A 14,990-nucleotide genomic window follows, 5' to 3' on the forward strand; every position below is an offset into this window, starting at 1 on the left:
CTCAGCACAAATACAATTCCAAAAGTATGGAAGTCAGCTTATGTCTTGCCTTTACTGAAAGGAGGGGAGGCAACTATTTTAAATAACTATAGGCCAATCTCTAAATTGTCAGTTCTGGCTAAGGTGCTCGAACGACTTGTGAGTGAACAAGTAAAGGAGTTTTTATGTATAAATGATATCCTGTCTAAACATCAGTCATGATTCAGAAAGAAACACAGCACCATCACTGCCACAATGAAAGTGGTAAATGACATTACTAGTATTTTAGATAATAAGCAGAGTTGTGCAGCTCTATTTGTTGACCTTTCGAAAGCGTTTGACACCGTTGATCATCTCATTTTAAAGCAGAGGCTACTCGGTATTGGCCTATCCAGCCTTGCAGTGGGGTAGTTTGTGAACTACCTCTCTGAAAGGTCCCAATGTGTTCATTTTGATGGACTGTCTTCTGAATGGTTAAACATTTCTAATGGTGTACCACAAGGTTCTGTTTTAGGACCACTTTTATTCTCCATATATATTAACAGCGTAGGTGATAATGTGGATGAAGCTACTTTACATTTTTATGCGGATGATACTGTGATGTACTGTGCAGGTCCCACCATTAAGGAGGCTGGTGTTAAATTACAGGCTGTTTTTAACACTATTCAGACTCAGCTCTCTGAATTAAAGCTTCTTTTAAATGTGGATAAAACCAAGGTAATGCTCTTTTCAAAAGCTAAAAAGACACCAGAGCCTGTTTTAGATATTGTAACTACGCAAGGAACAAAACTTGAAGTTGTTGCCTGTTACAAATACCTTGGTATCTGGCTTGATGATTGTCTCTCTTTTAAACTTCATGTCAATAACCTGCTTGAAAAACTGAGGGTTAGGCTAGGTTTCTTTTTCAGAAACAAGTCCTGCTTCTCGCTTGAGGCCAGGAAAAGGCTAGTCACTGTGACCTTTTTACCTGTGCTGGACTATGGGGATCTGGTCTATATGAATGCACCTGCCAATTACCTGAGCAAATTGGATGCTGCGTATCACAGTGCTCTGAGATTTGTCACACATTGTAAAGCGCTTACACATCACTGTACACTGTATACCAAGGCAGGTTTACCATCACTCTCTGTACGGAGGCTCAGTCACTGGTACACTTTTATCTATAAAGCTTTGTTGGGTAAACTCCCGTATTATATCTGCTCTCTGATAACACAGAGAGTTGCAAGCAGCTATTGTCTGAGGTCACATGATGTAGTCTTGTTAGATGTGCCAAGAGCAAGGACTGTCTTAGGTAAGACAGCTTTTATGTGCGCAGCTCCACTTGCTTGGAACAATCTTCTGCAATAATTGAAACTGAGCAATCTCATTCCTCTGCATGTTTTTAAAGCTAGGCTAAATGAAATGCTTGCTGATACAATGGGCACTTGTAAATGTCTATAACTATGTATCCTGTAAATATAATGTATAATGTCCTTTATTGTTTTATGTTTCATGTGGAACCTATATGCTGCAGGTCTCCCTTGAAAAAGAGATCTATGATCTCAATGGGACCAATCTGGTTAAATAAAGGTTTGAAATGAAATGAAATGTTGGTGACATCAAGTAACAACTAAGGAATCATATAATTAATAAATGATCAAAGTATTGATTTTATGTTTGCAAGAAATCATGGTTAACCACCTATCCACTAAAGTGGACGGCATGCATCACTGGCTGTATTTCAACTACAATTCATACTGCTCCTGCTTCTGTTGTTCTTGAAAATACTTCATTTGCAATATCTTGTTGGGACGTAAATCAATATACTTATGTTATTATAATGTCATTTTAAGTTTGCACATCTTTATCCTTTTTTCCAAATGTACAAGTCTTCAGTTCAAACTTTAACGCCTACTGTGTCCACCGGAGTGGACATACAGTATAAAACATTTTTTTTCTAAATTTGAAAAAACTAGATAAAAATAAACTAAAGTTAAAATCGTGTTTTTCATGCCCCCCAAGAGCAATAAAAACACTTGGTAAAAAAATCCTAACAGAGGTTTTCATAATTCATGCATGAAAATATAAAACACAACATTTGTGTGATTATACAAAATGATACCAAAATACAAATAAACACCACTGCATATTTACAACTGTTACACTCTCCCCCCTAGAATTACACAACATTCTGAGTACCAAAACAATCAACACATACAACACATCATCACTGCACCTCTCTGTCCTGTTACCCAGTCATTCCAAATCAGTATGGGCTCAGAACAGTCTCATAATACACAAATGCACACAGAAGGATTCACACTTGTATTTCCGGATCCACACTTGTGTTTTTCAATGCACACACAAATGTGTTCCGTTTCATATACATGTAAATAAAATCCAAATACAGAAAAAAGTTTTACATGTGTAGTTTTGATTCTCACATATTAGTTTTCCGTTTAAAACCTCTGAACCTGCAACACAACCCGCTTTCTGTGCACGGATCGCTGGGCATTCGTGTGTGGGTTTTTGAGACTCCCCTGACGGTCAGCCGATTTGTATTTGTAATTTTTTCTATCTATAGCCAATCAGATGTCTCCTCAATTCTAAGCCAATCACATGAGCGCGCCCCCACGAGGGTAGATTCCTTGCGTTGATGACGTAGCGCTTCATGTCTGCATTTTGCGCAGTCCGGAGCTGACAGGTCCATGGAGCCTGCCTGCAGGCGCTAAACTCAGGACACCTCCACTCTCAGTACAGCGCCACTTTCCGAACAAGAAAGTTTTTGTAGAAAGTATTTCTACAAAAACGCCTCTGAAATTGTAAGATCCCTACGTTTTTTTCACCATTCATTCCAATGGCTGGCGTCTATGTCACGTGATCTTCACATTTCTCCCTGCAGAAAAAAAAAACATGGCCGACATTCGTTTTATTCTCAGTGGAAAATGCCTATTTTAAGGTTAGTTTGGCGATTAAAATGCCTTTTGATGTCATTTGATGCGAGAAATATGAGTTGTTATTTCAGATTATGTGTACAGTGGATGTACATGATCTTTAGTTTGCTAGTTATTACGAAGATTACTTCAAGAAATTGTGTCTATACAACATTTTCATTGTTACCAAGGTGGTTGCTAGGTTGCTATCGATATTATTTCTGTTATGTTGTGTAAAATGGTGTTATCTTTATTGCTACCCCCTTCCCCGTCAATGTATAGTGTTGGTTCACAGTGCAAACGTATTAGTTTAACAAAATCCGCATCTAAAATTGTGGCATAGTGTGGTGCCGAGAGATGGGAGTCGGAGGCGGGGTATCAAAGGTACAAGCTAGACTTTTATTTAGCATCTCAAAACACATGTAAACAGCTTCATGCCCGGGAAGCGAAAACCGGCGGAGACAGGAAGTCCGGCTCACTAAAATGTCCGTGCAGAACCATACCCTAACCCATAGATCCGTGGGTGAATAATGTCAATCACCACAATAGATACGTTATTTTCCCCTGTGCAATTCTCCATTTACTCAACAATAACACATCATTATCCTTGTGTTTATTTATTTGTTTGATTAATAAAAGTCCGTCAGGACCGAGGGTCGGAGCAGCTCATTTGCTTTACAGAATATTACACCCGGAAGTAAGTATTCTCTCCGCTTCGCTTGACAAACCCATGGATGTATAATAAGAACTGGATACAGCGTGGGAGGCGGGGCCTCATTCATTCCTATGAGAGCTGCTCATTGGCGCATGATGATAAAATGGCCCAACTTTTGAGAGAGTGAAACGTCACAGATTACCCGGCATGCCTGAGAAGTACCCGTATGTGCGTTCATAGCGCATGCGCAACTTTAACCAACATGCTCGTTCACATCAAGCACGTCAATTTGCGTACACGTAACAGCACCGTGCGTTCATGACAGCATGGTAATGGCTTGTTATTATGCAGTTAGCAGCTAGCGGCTAGCTAGTAATTATGCTAATGTACACATCAATCGTTATGTACTTCTATTATGCTGTAACAGGATCTAGTGATATCCAACAGAGCTTCATTTAGCATGAAAGAATTATTGCACTGTATATATATATATATATATATATACACACAGTGCAATAAACTTGTTAGTGCAATAAGAAGCTACAGGAACGTTAATCTACGTCGGTAATATTAACTTTATTTAATATAACATTTACGGTACAAGATTGACATCATACAGCCCATGTAGTATAATATTTTACAAATGATGAATTACAGCAAACATGTGCAATATATCCATTATTACAGCTCCGTGGGCTGGCAGTAAGGCGATATGGGTCCGTTGTTATTGTGCATCCATGGGTAAAGAGAAACTCATGTAGTGCTGAACACGTAACATGAACGTGCCGGGCGGCGCGGTCCCGTGGGTTAGATGCGCGTTCATAATGCCGAGGGAAATAACTCTCAGAATAACGTTATTAGCACATTTTTACAACTTGAGGAATGAATGTTTTTAATAAGGGCTATATAAGTGTTCATACTGGGTAGTTTATTTAGTTTAAAAAAAATTATCCAACGAGTTACAGACCATTCTTTCCCCATGTAAGTCAATGGGGAAAAGTGTTTCCGGGCCTGGCAACCAAACGGATGTGCAGTACCGCCGTTCGGCCAGCACGAATATTTCCATCTGAGTCCGGCGCACTTCCTGGGGGCTTGGACAAACCCCGTGATAGTCCTCAAGCTCTGTGAAGAGTGTGCTCCGAGAGTTACGCCGAGCCTCGAACAGCACTTGAAATGGGATGGAACCACGGCAGACTGTCCAAAACTGAATTTGAACGGGTCCACCGCGTCCCCCCCTACCCCACCCTGTCCCCAGAACTACACATGCTGGCTATTGTGTTTCGCAACATGTTCTCTATCTATGGCACGTCTCTACTGGGAGTTGTAGTTTTAAAAGACGTTTTCGTATTTCCCATAATAAGAAGTTGCCAGTATTAAACTGTGTACATCCCTGGAGGTTTAGGGGATAGGAAACATATAATTAATAAATGGGTGAAAATTGCTTGTGCCCATAATGGGCAGCATTAATATATATACCCACATGCCAGCTAAGGTCAGAAGAGCTTTATTTAACAGCTGGTCTTATGTCTGTGACCCCTCCTGTTGTTCATTAATAAGCCTGAAACATGTACTTGTCAAGGTTCAGAGGCACATTTTGCAAATATGGCAGTAGCCATCGATCATCTTAAGATAAGATATACTTTATTGATCCCAAGTTGGAACATTTGCATTACATCAGCATGTGTATAGTTGTAAATATGCAGTGGTGATTATTTATTTGTAAATCATTTAGTATAATCACATAAATTCTGTGTTTTATATTTAATAATTCTGTGTTCTTTATTTATTGATTGTACAATACCTGACAAGGCCGGAGATGAAAAACTTGGGTCACAGGTTCCTCAACAGTGCATCACAAGACATCTTTCAATATTTGTGTACCTCCACCATTACATTGTCATATTCTGCACATTTCTTATACTATCTACATACATCTTATAAGAGTATAATACATATGTATAATATCAGTTAAAATAAGTGCTTCAACATAGTTAACATTGCTGGAGGTATACACAAAGTTTTTCATTCATTGCATAACTACACCGTTTGTGTATATGATATGTCAATAAACCTTAGAAAATCTTGCAATCTTGAAAGGGATGTGCAAAATAGTCATTATATACAGTCTTGAATTAACTATTAGTAGAGAATAACGAGTAATGAACATACTTTATAGGGATTCTATTAATATCTAATAATAAAAATAATGAAATTCAATAACATGCTTTAACCACTAGGTGTCCCTTTATATCAGCTGTGCACCTTTATGGTGTAAATACAGTCTATCGACCAATTGGATCAAATATAAAAGTCAGCCGAATTAGTGTTGATACTGCAAGGAGACGTATTGTGTGAAAAGAAATGTAAGATGTTGTTTAATTGTTGATATATTTATGATCCACGTCACGTTTTCAATTCCTCATGTTTGTCTAGAAGTCTTCTCATCAGGGCTCTATACATACAGAACTACGGCAGATATGTAACATTTAATGCAACCGAACCGTGTATTACAATGCCGTTATGTGATGACTTTCAAAGAGAAATGCAAGAACACTCGGAATAAAGTATTTTAGGTCTGTTTCCGGTATTTGTTTATGACGATGTGATGTGAGATGTGAGACTGGAATTGCACAGGGGAAAATAACGTGTCTGCACCATTTTAGATGCGGATTTTTGTTAAACTAATACGTTTGCGCTGTGGACCAACACTATACTTTGAAGGGGAAGGGGGTAGCAATAAAGATAACACCATTAAACAGTTACACAACATAACAGAAATATTATCGATAGCAGCGTCCCTAGCAACCACCTTGGTAACAATGAAAACGTTGTATAGACACCATTTCCTGAAGTGATCTTCGTAATAACTAGCAAACTAAAGATCATGTCCACTGCACACATAATCTGAAATAACAACTCATATTTCTTGCATCAAATGACATCAAAACGCATTTTAATGGCCAAAGTAACTTTAAATAGTTATTTTACACCGAGAATAAAACGAAGTTCGGCCATGTTTTTTTTTTTCTGCAGGGAGAAATTTGAAGATCACGTGACACAGACGCCAGCCATTGGAATGAATGGTGAAAAAAAACGTAGGGATCTTACAATTTCAGAGGCGTTTTTGTAGAAATACTACGTCCTACGTTGTGGACCAACGTAGTTATTACACGTTTTTTTGTGAGACTGGGTTGTTTTCACACACTGTTGCTGGTATTTTGGCCCATTCCTCCATGCAGATCTCCTCTAGAGCAGTGATGTTTTGGGGCTGTCGCTGGGCAACACAGACTTTCAACTCCCTCCAAAGATTTTCTATGGGGTTGAGATCTGGAGACTGGCTAGGCCACTCCAGGACCTTGAAATGCTTCTTACGAAGCCACTCCTTCGTTGCCCGGGCGGTGTGTTTGGGATTATTGTCATGCTGAAAGACCCAGCCACGTTTCATCTTCAATGCCCTAGGTGATGGAAGGAGGTTGTCACTCAAAATCTCACGATACACGGCCCCATTCATTCTTTCCTTTACACGGATCAGTCGTCCTGGTCCCTTTGCAGACAAACAGCCCCAAAGCATGATGTTTCCACCCCCATGTTTCACAGTAGGTATGGTGTTCTTTGGATGCAACTCAGCATTCTATCTCCTCCAAACACGTCTAGTTGAGTTTTTACCAAAACGTTCTATTTTGGTTTCATCTGACCATATGACATTCTCCCAATCCTCTTCTGGATCATCTAAATTCTCTCTAGCAAACTTCAGACGGGCCTGGACATGTACTGGCTTAAGCAGGGGGACACGTCTGGCACTGCAGGATTTGAGTCCCTGGCGGCGTAGTGTGTTACTGATGGTAGCCTTTGTTACTTTGGTCCCAGCTCTCTGCAGGTCATGGACTAGGTCCCCCCGTGTGGTTCTGGGATTTTTGCACACCGTTCTTATGATCATTTTGACCCCACGGGGTGAGATCTTGCCCAGATCGAGGGAGATTATCAGTGGTCTTGTATGTCTTCCATTTTCTAATAATTGCTCCCACAGTTGATTTCTTCACACCAAGCTGCTTACCTATTGCAGATTCAGTCTTCCCAGCCTGGTGCAGGTCTACCATTTTGTTTCTGGTGTCCTTTGACAGCTCTTTGGTCTTGGCCATAGTGGAGTTTGGAGTGTGACTGTTTGAGGTTGTGGACAGGTGTCTTTTATACTGATAACGAGTTCTAACAGGTGCCATTAATACAGTAAACCTGTTAATCCCGAGAGACCCCGGTTACGGGGCCCTCCTGCAACATCTTGCAGGAAACAGTGTCTGAGGGCATGTTCATTTAATAAACTATGAATGTTTTATATCCATGTAATGGAAAGAAACTCATCTAACTGATCATTTACATTTTTTTTCTCCAAAAAACCCCACATGGCTAACGCTGAGCCTCTGAATTAGCAACGAGCGAAAAATGCTAACAAATGACTGCACCGAAATTCACTCACAAAACCTTATTATTTATCTTTGCTGCACATCTCAACACATCGTTTCACATCGGGAGGGGACACAGAATCGATTGTTATCCTCATTATCACTCAATTATACGAACTCTCGGAGATAATAACAAGAACACACATCAAAACATATGGAGCTAGTTAGCCAAAAACGGCAAAATGGCTCATCTGTGTGGTAGTCTGGTCAAAAGTGGTCTTCAATGGCATTACAACGATAAAAACGATGCTGAAGTTAATCCATAGGTTAATCCAATGTGTCTGTGTCACTTTGAATGATTTCTGATAATCCATGAGCAATAAATCAGTTTTTCGGTTTTGAGATGTCAGACCTAGAGACAGCTTCGCTCTGGAGCAAAACTGCTTGCACGAAGACGCCATTTTTTTTTTTTTTAACATGAGTGTGATTCCCATTCGATTCTATTGGCTCTAACGGTCAGAAAGAGATGTCACATGTCAAAATCGAAGAAGGGGGGGTCAGAGATAAGGAAAATCCACCCAAATGGCACCAGAAGAGTTTTTTTTTGCTAAATCTGTCTAAAAAGGTCAAATGTCACTTTTTTTTGCATCAATCTTGATAGAGGGTACTTATTATATGTTGTACTTTGGATTCCTCAAGCTTTTAGTCTACTAACCCATCATCCAAGGTTAGTTTTCACTATAAGTACAACATATTTTTTGGACGGACACTATAATTTACAGTTTTTTACCATCTCAATCTGAATTTTCATTAAAATAAACATCTATATTGATTCTGACACTTCTACATCCAACTCACAGGTTTATCATTACTTTGAGAAAAAAGATTATTAATTTAACCCTTTTAGAAGATATGGTCATTTGTTCTGGGAATGTCATTTTCGAGCCTGAGACCTGAAAAACAGGCTCAGGGCTTAACAGGTTAACAAGTGGAGGACAGAGGAGGCTATTAAAGAAGAAGTTACAGGTCTGTGAGAGCCAGAAATCTTGTTTGTTTGTAGGTGACCAAATACTTATTTTACCGAGGAATTTACCAATTCATTCATTAAAAATCCTACAATGTGATTTCCTGGATTATTTCCCCCCATTCTGTCTCTCATAGTTGAAGTGTACCTAGGATGAACATTACAGGCCTCTCATCTTTATAAGTGGGAGAACTTGCACAATTGGTGGCTGACTAAATACTGTTTTGCCCCACTGTATGTGCGTGTTGCAAAGATCTGAAATTCCAGAAGGTAAAAGCAGCGATCTTTGATGCTGAGGGATCCTCCAGTGTAATTGGAACAGCTCCTGATAGAATTAGTCAGAACGCAGTGATCAGCCACTGTTGGAATAAACAAGAATATTTACATTTTTGAAACGTCTGTGGCCGAGCACACACTCCAACATGAACACTCTCCAATAATTACACTTGCTCCAACATTGGTTCTGCGTTAGTTGTCATGGCAACAGGTGGCGGAGGTGGGGATGAGTGCTTTGAGCGAGGGACAGTGATGGCCCTTCAGCTGCAGCACAAGAGCCAACCTAGTACACTCAGAGCTGCCGGGCCGCAGCAGAACTCAGAGCTGCTGGAGAGCTGCGGGCCGCAGCAGGACTCAGAGCTGCTGAGCGGGCGTTCAGCTGCAGCTCTGTTTCCCCTGTAGCTGTTTTCTCAAGCAAAGTGGCTCATTTTAAGTGAAGTTGAGTTGAGTGTGTGTGTGTGTGTGTGTGTGTGTGTGTGTGTGTGTGTGTGTGTGTGTGTGTGTGTGTGTGTGTGTGTGTGTGTGTGTGTGTGTGTGTGTGTGTGTGTGTGTGTGAACTCTTTCAGTCTGTGTGAGTTTTACTCCTGAGAAGTTAAAATAATTTGTCCGATCCTCACATTTCATTTGGCTGATTCTTTTATCCAAAGCGACTTGCAATAAGTGCAAAACCATAACGATTTAAACTCCGGACAACAAGGAAAGGGCAGATATATTCACTTCAAGCAAGTCATACCAAAGTAAGTCCTCCTGGTGAATCAGATACAAGGACTAAGATAACTCTTTAAAGTGCTTTTTCTTTCCCAAGTACTTAATTAAAAGAAAGAGGGTCTCCACCTTTAAGTTCCTGGGGGTTCACATCTCGGAGAGCCTCAGCTGGCCAGCACACACCACTGCAGCAGTTAAGAAGGCCCAGCAGCGACTACACTTCCTGAGGGTGCTTCGGAGAAACCGACTGAACAAGAAGCTGCTGGTGTCCTTCTACCGGGCGACCATCGAGAGCGTGCTGTCATACTCCATCTCGGGGTGGTATGCAGGATGCTCAGCTGCGGACAAGAAAGCCCTGCAGAGAGTGATCAGGATGGCAGAGAAAACCATCAGCTGCCCCTGCCCTCTCTGGAACACATCTCCACCTCCCCCTGCCCTCTCTGGAACACATCTCCACCTCCCCCTGCCCTCTCTGGAACACATCTCCACCTCCCCCTGCCCTCTCTGGAACACATCTCCACCTCCCCCTGCCCTCTCTGGAACACATCTCCACCTCCCCCTGCCCTCTCTGGAACACATCTCCACCTCCCGCTGCCCTCTCTGGAACACATCTCCACCTCCCCCTGCCCTCTCTGGAACACATCTCCACCTCCCCTGCCCTCTCTGGAACACATCTCCACCTCCCGCTGCCCTCTCTGGAACACATCTCCACCTCCCCCTGCCCTCTCTGGAACACATCTCCACCTCCCCCTGCCCTCTCTGGAACACATCTCCACCTCCCGCTGCCCTCTCTGGAACACATCTCCACCTCCCGCTGCCCTCTCTGGAACACATCTCCACCTCCCCCTGCCCTCTCTGGAACACATCTCCACCTCCCGCTGCCCTCTCTGGAACACATCTCCACCTCCCCCTGCCCTCTCTGGAACACATCTCCACCTCCCGCTGCCCTCTCTGGAACACATCTCCACCTCCCCCTCCTCTCTCTGGAACACATCTCCACCTCCCCCTGCCCTCTCTGGAACACATCTCCACCTCCCCCTCCTCTCTCTGGAACACATCTCCACCTCCCCCTGCCCTCTCTGGAACACATCTCCACCTCCCCCTCCTCTCTCTGGAACACATCTCCACCTCCCCCTGCCCTCTCTGGAGCACATCTCCACCTCCCCCTGCCCTCTCTGGAACACATCTCCACCTCCCCCTGCCCTCTCTGGAACACATCTCCACCTCCCCCTGCCCTCCCTGGAACACATCTCCACCTCCCCCTGCCCTCTCTGGAACACATCTCCACCTCCCGCTGCCCTCTACACATCTCCACCTCCCCCTGCCCTCTCTGGAACACATCTCCACCTCCCCCTGCCCTCTCTGGAACACATCTCCACCTCCCGCTGCCCTCTCTGGAACACATCTCCACCTCCCCCTGCCCTCTCTGGAACACATCTCCACCTCCCGCTGCCCTCTCTGGAGCACATCTCCACCTCCCGCTGCCCTCTCTGGAACACATCTCCACCTCCCCCTGCCCTCTCTGGAACACATCTCCACCTCCCCCTGCCCTCTCTGGAACACATCTCCACCTCCCGCTGCCCTCTCTGGAACACATCTCCACCTCCCCCTGCCCTCTCTGGAACACATCTCCACCTCCCCCTGCCCTCTCTGGAACACATCTCCACCTCCCCTCTCTGGAACACATCTCCACCTCCCGCTGCCCTCTCTGGAACACATCTCCACCTCCCCCTGCCCTCTCTGGAACACATCTCCACCTCCCCCTGCCCTCTCTGGAACACATCTCCACCTCCCCCTGCCCTCTCTGGAACACATCTCCACCTCCCGCTGCCCTCTCTGGAACACATCTCCACCTCCCCCTCCTCTCTCTGGAACACATCTCCACCTCCCCCTGCCCTCTCTGGAACACATCTCCACCTCCCCCTCCTCTCTCTGGAACACATCTCCACCTCCCCCTGCCCTCTCTGGAACACATCTCCACCTCCCGCTGCCCTCTCTGGAACACATCTCCACCTCCCCCTGCCCTCTCTGGAACACATCTCCACCTCCCCCTGCCCTCTCTGGAACACATCTCCACCTCCCGCTGCCCTCTACACATATCCACCTCCCCCTGCCCTCTCTGGAACACATCTCCACCTCCCCCTGCCCTCTCTGGAACACATCTCCACCTCCCGCTGCCCTCTCTGGAACACATCTCCACCTCCCCCTGCCCTCTCTGGAACACATCTCCACCTCCCGCTGCCCTCTCTGGAGCACATCTCCACCTCCCGCTGCCCTCTCTGGAACACATCTCCACCTCCCCCTGCCCTCTCTGGAACACATCTCCACCTCCCCCTGCCCTCTCTGGAACACATCTCCACCTCCCGCTGCCCTCTCTGGAACACATCTCCATCTCCCCCTGCCCTCTCTGGAACACATCTCCACCTCCCCTCTCTGGAACACATCTCCACCTCCCGCTGCCCTCTCTGGAACACATCTCCACCTCCCCTGCCGCAGCAGAGCTAACTAAATCATAAAGGACAGCTCTCATCCGGGTCACAGACTGTTCTCTCTCCTGCCTTCTGGGAGGAGAGGCAGGAGCTTCAAGTCACGGACAAACAGACTCAAAAACAGTTCCTACCCCTGGGCCGTCAGGCTGCTTAACCACCACACATAATAATAACTGTAACCATTCTCACACATACACACACTTTTAATGCACTTTATATACTATTATTATTATTATTATTTTTTTTATCAATATTTTTAACTATTTATTCCCCCGTATGATTGTATGTCCTATTGCTGTGTTTTTTAGTGTTATGTATTTGTTTGTATTTTTTGCACACCGGGACAGAGTTGCACTCTGAATCTCGTTATACTCTGTGTATAATGACAATAAAAGGCTTTAACTTTAACTTTAATTGCCAAGGTACAATACAACCGATAAGTTTTCAGTTTGCAATGGAAGATATGCAGAGTTTCTGCTGTCCTGATGTCAAAGGGTTCATTCCACCATTTAGGAGCCAGGAGAGCAAACAGGCGTGTTTTTGAGGGGTACCAGGGTTGCGGTCGGATAATCCAAAGATCAGCTCCTAACGTCTAACCCTATCTCCTATTCCTTGACCTCTGAGTGAAGCGTCACGGGGTTAAGGGATAGTGGATAGGAGAATTCAAAAGGACTTAGGAGAAGAGACTGCAGTACTTTAGAGAATCTGAATGCACTTTCACTATCCCACGTGTTTATGATGCGCCAGCGGACGTCCTGAATGTGCGTCTGCTGCTGTGGGGAAACCATGGAAACTACAGTTTTCTATACAGCGGACTACAACATGGATGTTCAATAAGAACGAGGGACTCCTGTGAACTCATCTAGAGACTCTGCTCCGTGCTCTGAAGCTGCTGCTTTGCTTTATAAACGTGGACAACAGAGAAACATATTCTTCATGACCAAAGTTGGAATTAAAATAAAAAAGGAAAGTGAAACTTATGCTCGTCTCCCTCTCCCTCCGGTCCACATTAATACAAATGATCCCAATACGTATGATTGATGAACTAAAGATCTTAAAATCAATACAGATGTATTTATTATAAACGTTAGTCCTTAACATCTATCACTGTGTATATCACCATTCAAACATCTTTTAAAAGTTGAACAAACTCCACACAGCTCAGTAAAGACTGAAATGTTGACTTTATTTGATCATTTCAGTAAAAACTAACGTTCATATTTCTCTCTTTGATTATAATACTGATGAACGTTCAGAACAAAGCACTTTGGCAACTTACCACCTATGTTTTAAAAAGCTTAATAAGCACCGTAACTTTCATGATATCATTTTTCCGTCATAATCGGTTGTTTCCGTGAACGGCCGACTGTTGAGTGACGGCAAATGCTGCGGCTGCAAGGCATTGTGGGGCAGCACTTTCTCCTCTCCTGTCGGTTAGGGAGGTCCAGTGGTTCCTAAGCTAAAGGAGGTTATAAAGGAAGTTTGAAACCTCCTTTCCTATCATCTAGAGAATTGGAACGGCACTTATCATGGCTGCCACTGAGGGACTTCCGGGTCATCTCACTCCGTAGGAAGGTTCCTAAGCTAAAGGGACTATTGGACTTCAGCCCAGGGTCCCACTCACAATGAGAGAGCAGCAAGCGGATTGGCCGACACCGAGTGTAGTGCACGTGCTGGAGTGTATGGTCTAACCAAGGCCTCTCTGAAAGGATGTGTTGGAGCTCTTCTATGACCTTTTGATTCGTCTATTTACCTTTTTTTGTTTGGACTTGTAACAGCGCGGTGTAGAAAGAGAATATAGGTCACTGCAGGTGATGAGAATCAGGTCTGTGCGGAACGGAGAACACAACGTGTGTTTGCTTGAGTTAACCACAGATCGTATTACAGGCATCTAACCAAAAGCACTTCCAAAAAACTGTTGAATTTTCGATGATCGAACAGGAAGTGCTAAAATGGTTTAGGACTCATTCCTGCACCACTCTGATTCTAGGGTGTGAACAATTGTCTTAGCCTCTTTATATAATCTTTCACAACAACTGTAATATGCTTATATACAACCCACCTGTTTAAATGATGTTACGGATAAAGCATAACAAAGGGTCACTTGAGTGACAGCTCTGCATGCTCTGCTGCTTCAGTGCTTTGTGCTTCACAACAGGACTTCATAAACCTGTGGATGACGTCATAGAGCCTACGTCCATATTGTATACAGTCTATGGTCGAGTCGAGCCAAACCATCCATCCATCCATCCAGCTTCTCCCGCTTATCCGTGGTCGGGTCGCGGAGGTATCAGTTCCAGCAGAGAGCCCCACACTTTCTTTTCCCATCAACCAGCTCTGACTGGGGGATCCCAAGGCGCTCCCAGGCCAGCGAAGAGATATAATCCCTCCACCTGGTCCTAGGTCTACCCCTTGGTCTCTTCCCAGCTGGACGTGCCTGGAACACCTCCCTAGGGAGGCGCCCAGGTGGCATCCTAACTAGGTGCCCGAACCACCTCAACTGGCTTCTTTAGACGCGAAGGAGGAGCGGCTCAACTCCGAGTCCCTCCCTGA

At 44.1% G+C, this 14,990-nt stretch overlaps 1 protein-coding gene across 1 annotated transcript in view; it reads right to left on the reverse strand.

The window, feature by feature from the left end:
* Positions 1-14,990, reverse strand: part of LOC117454804 (glutamate receptor ionotropic, kainate 5-like) — a 403,890-nt gene that overhangs the window by 82,501 nt on the left and 306,399 nt on the right. The gene's annotated exons all lie outside the window — the stretch shown is intronic.

Source organism: Pseudochaenichthys georgianus, chromosome 11 (genome assembly GCF_902827115.2).
Source record: "Pseudochaenichthys georgianus chromosome 11, fPseGeo1.2, whole genome shotgun sequence".
Taxonomy (NCBI): domain Eukaryota; kingdom Metazoa; phylum Chordata; class Actinopteri; order Perciformes; family Channichthyidae; genus Pseudochaenichthys; species Pseudochaenichthys georgianus.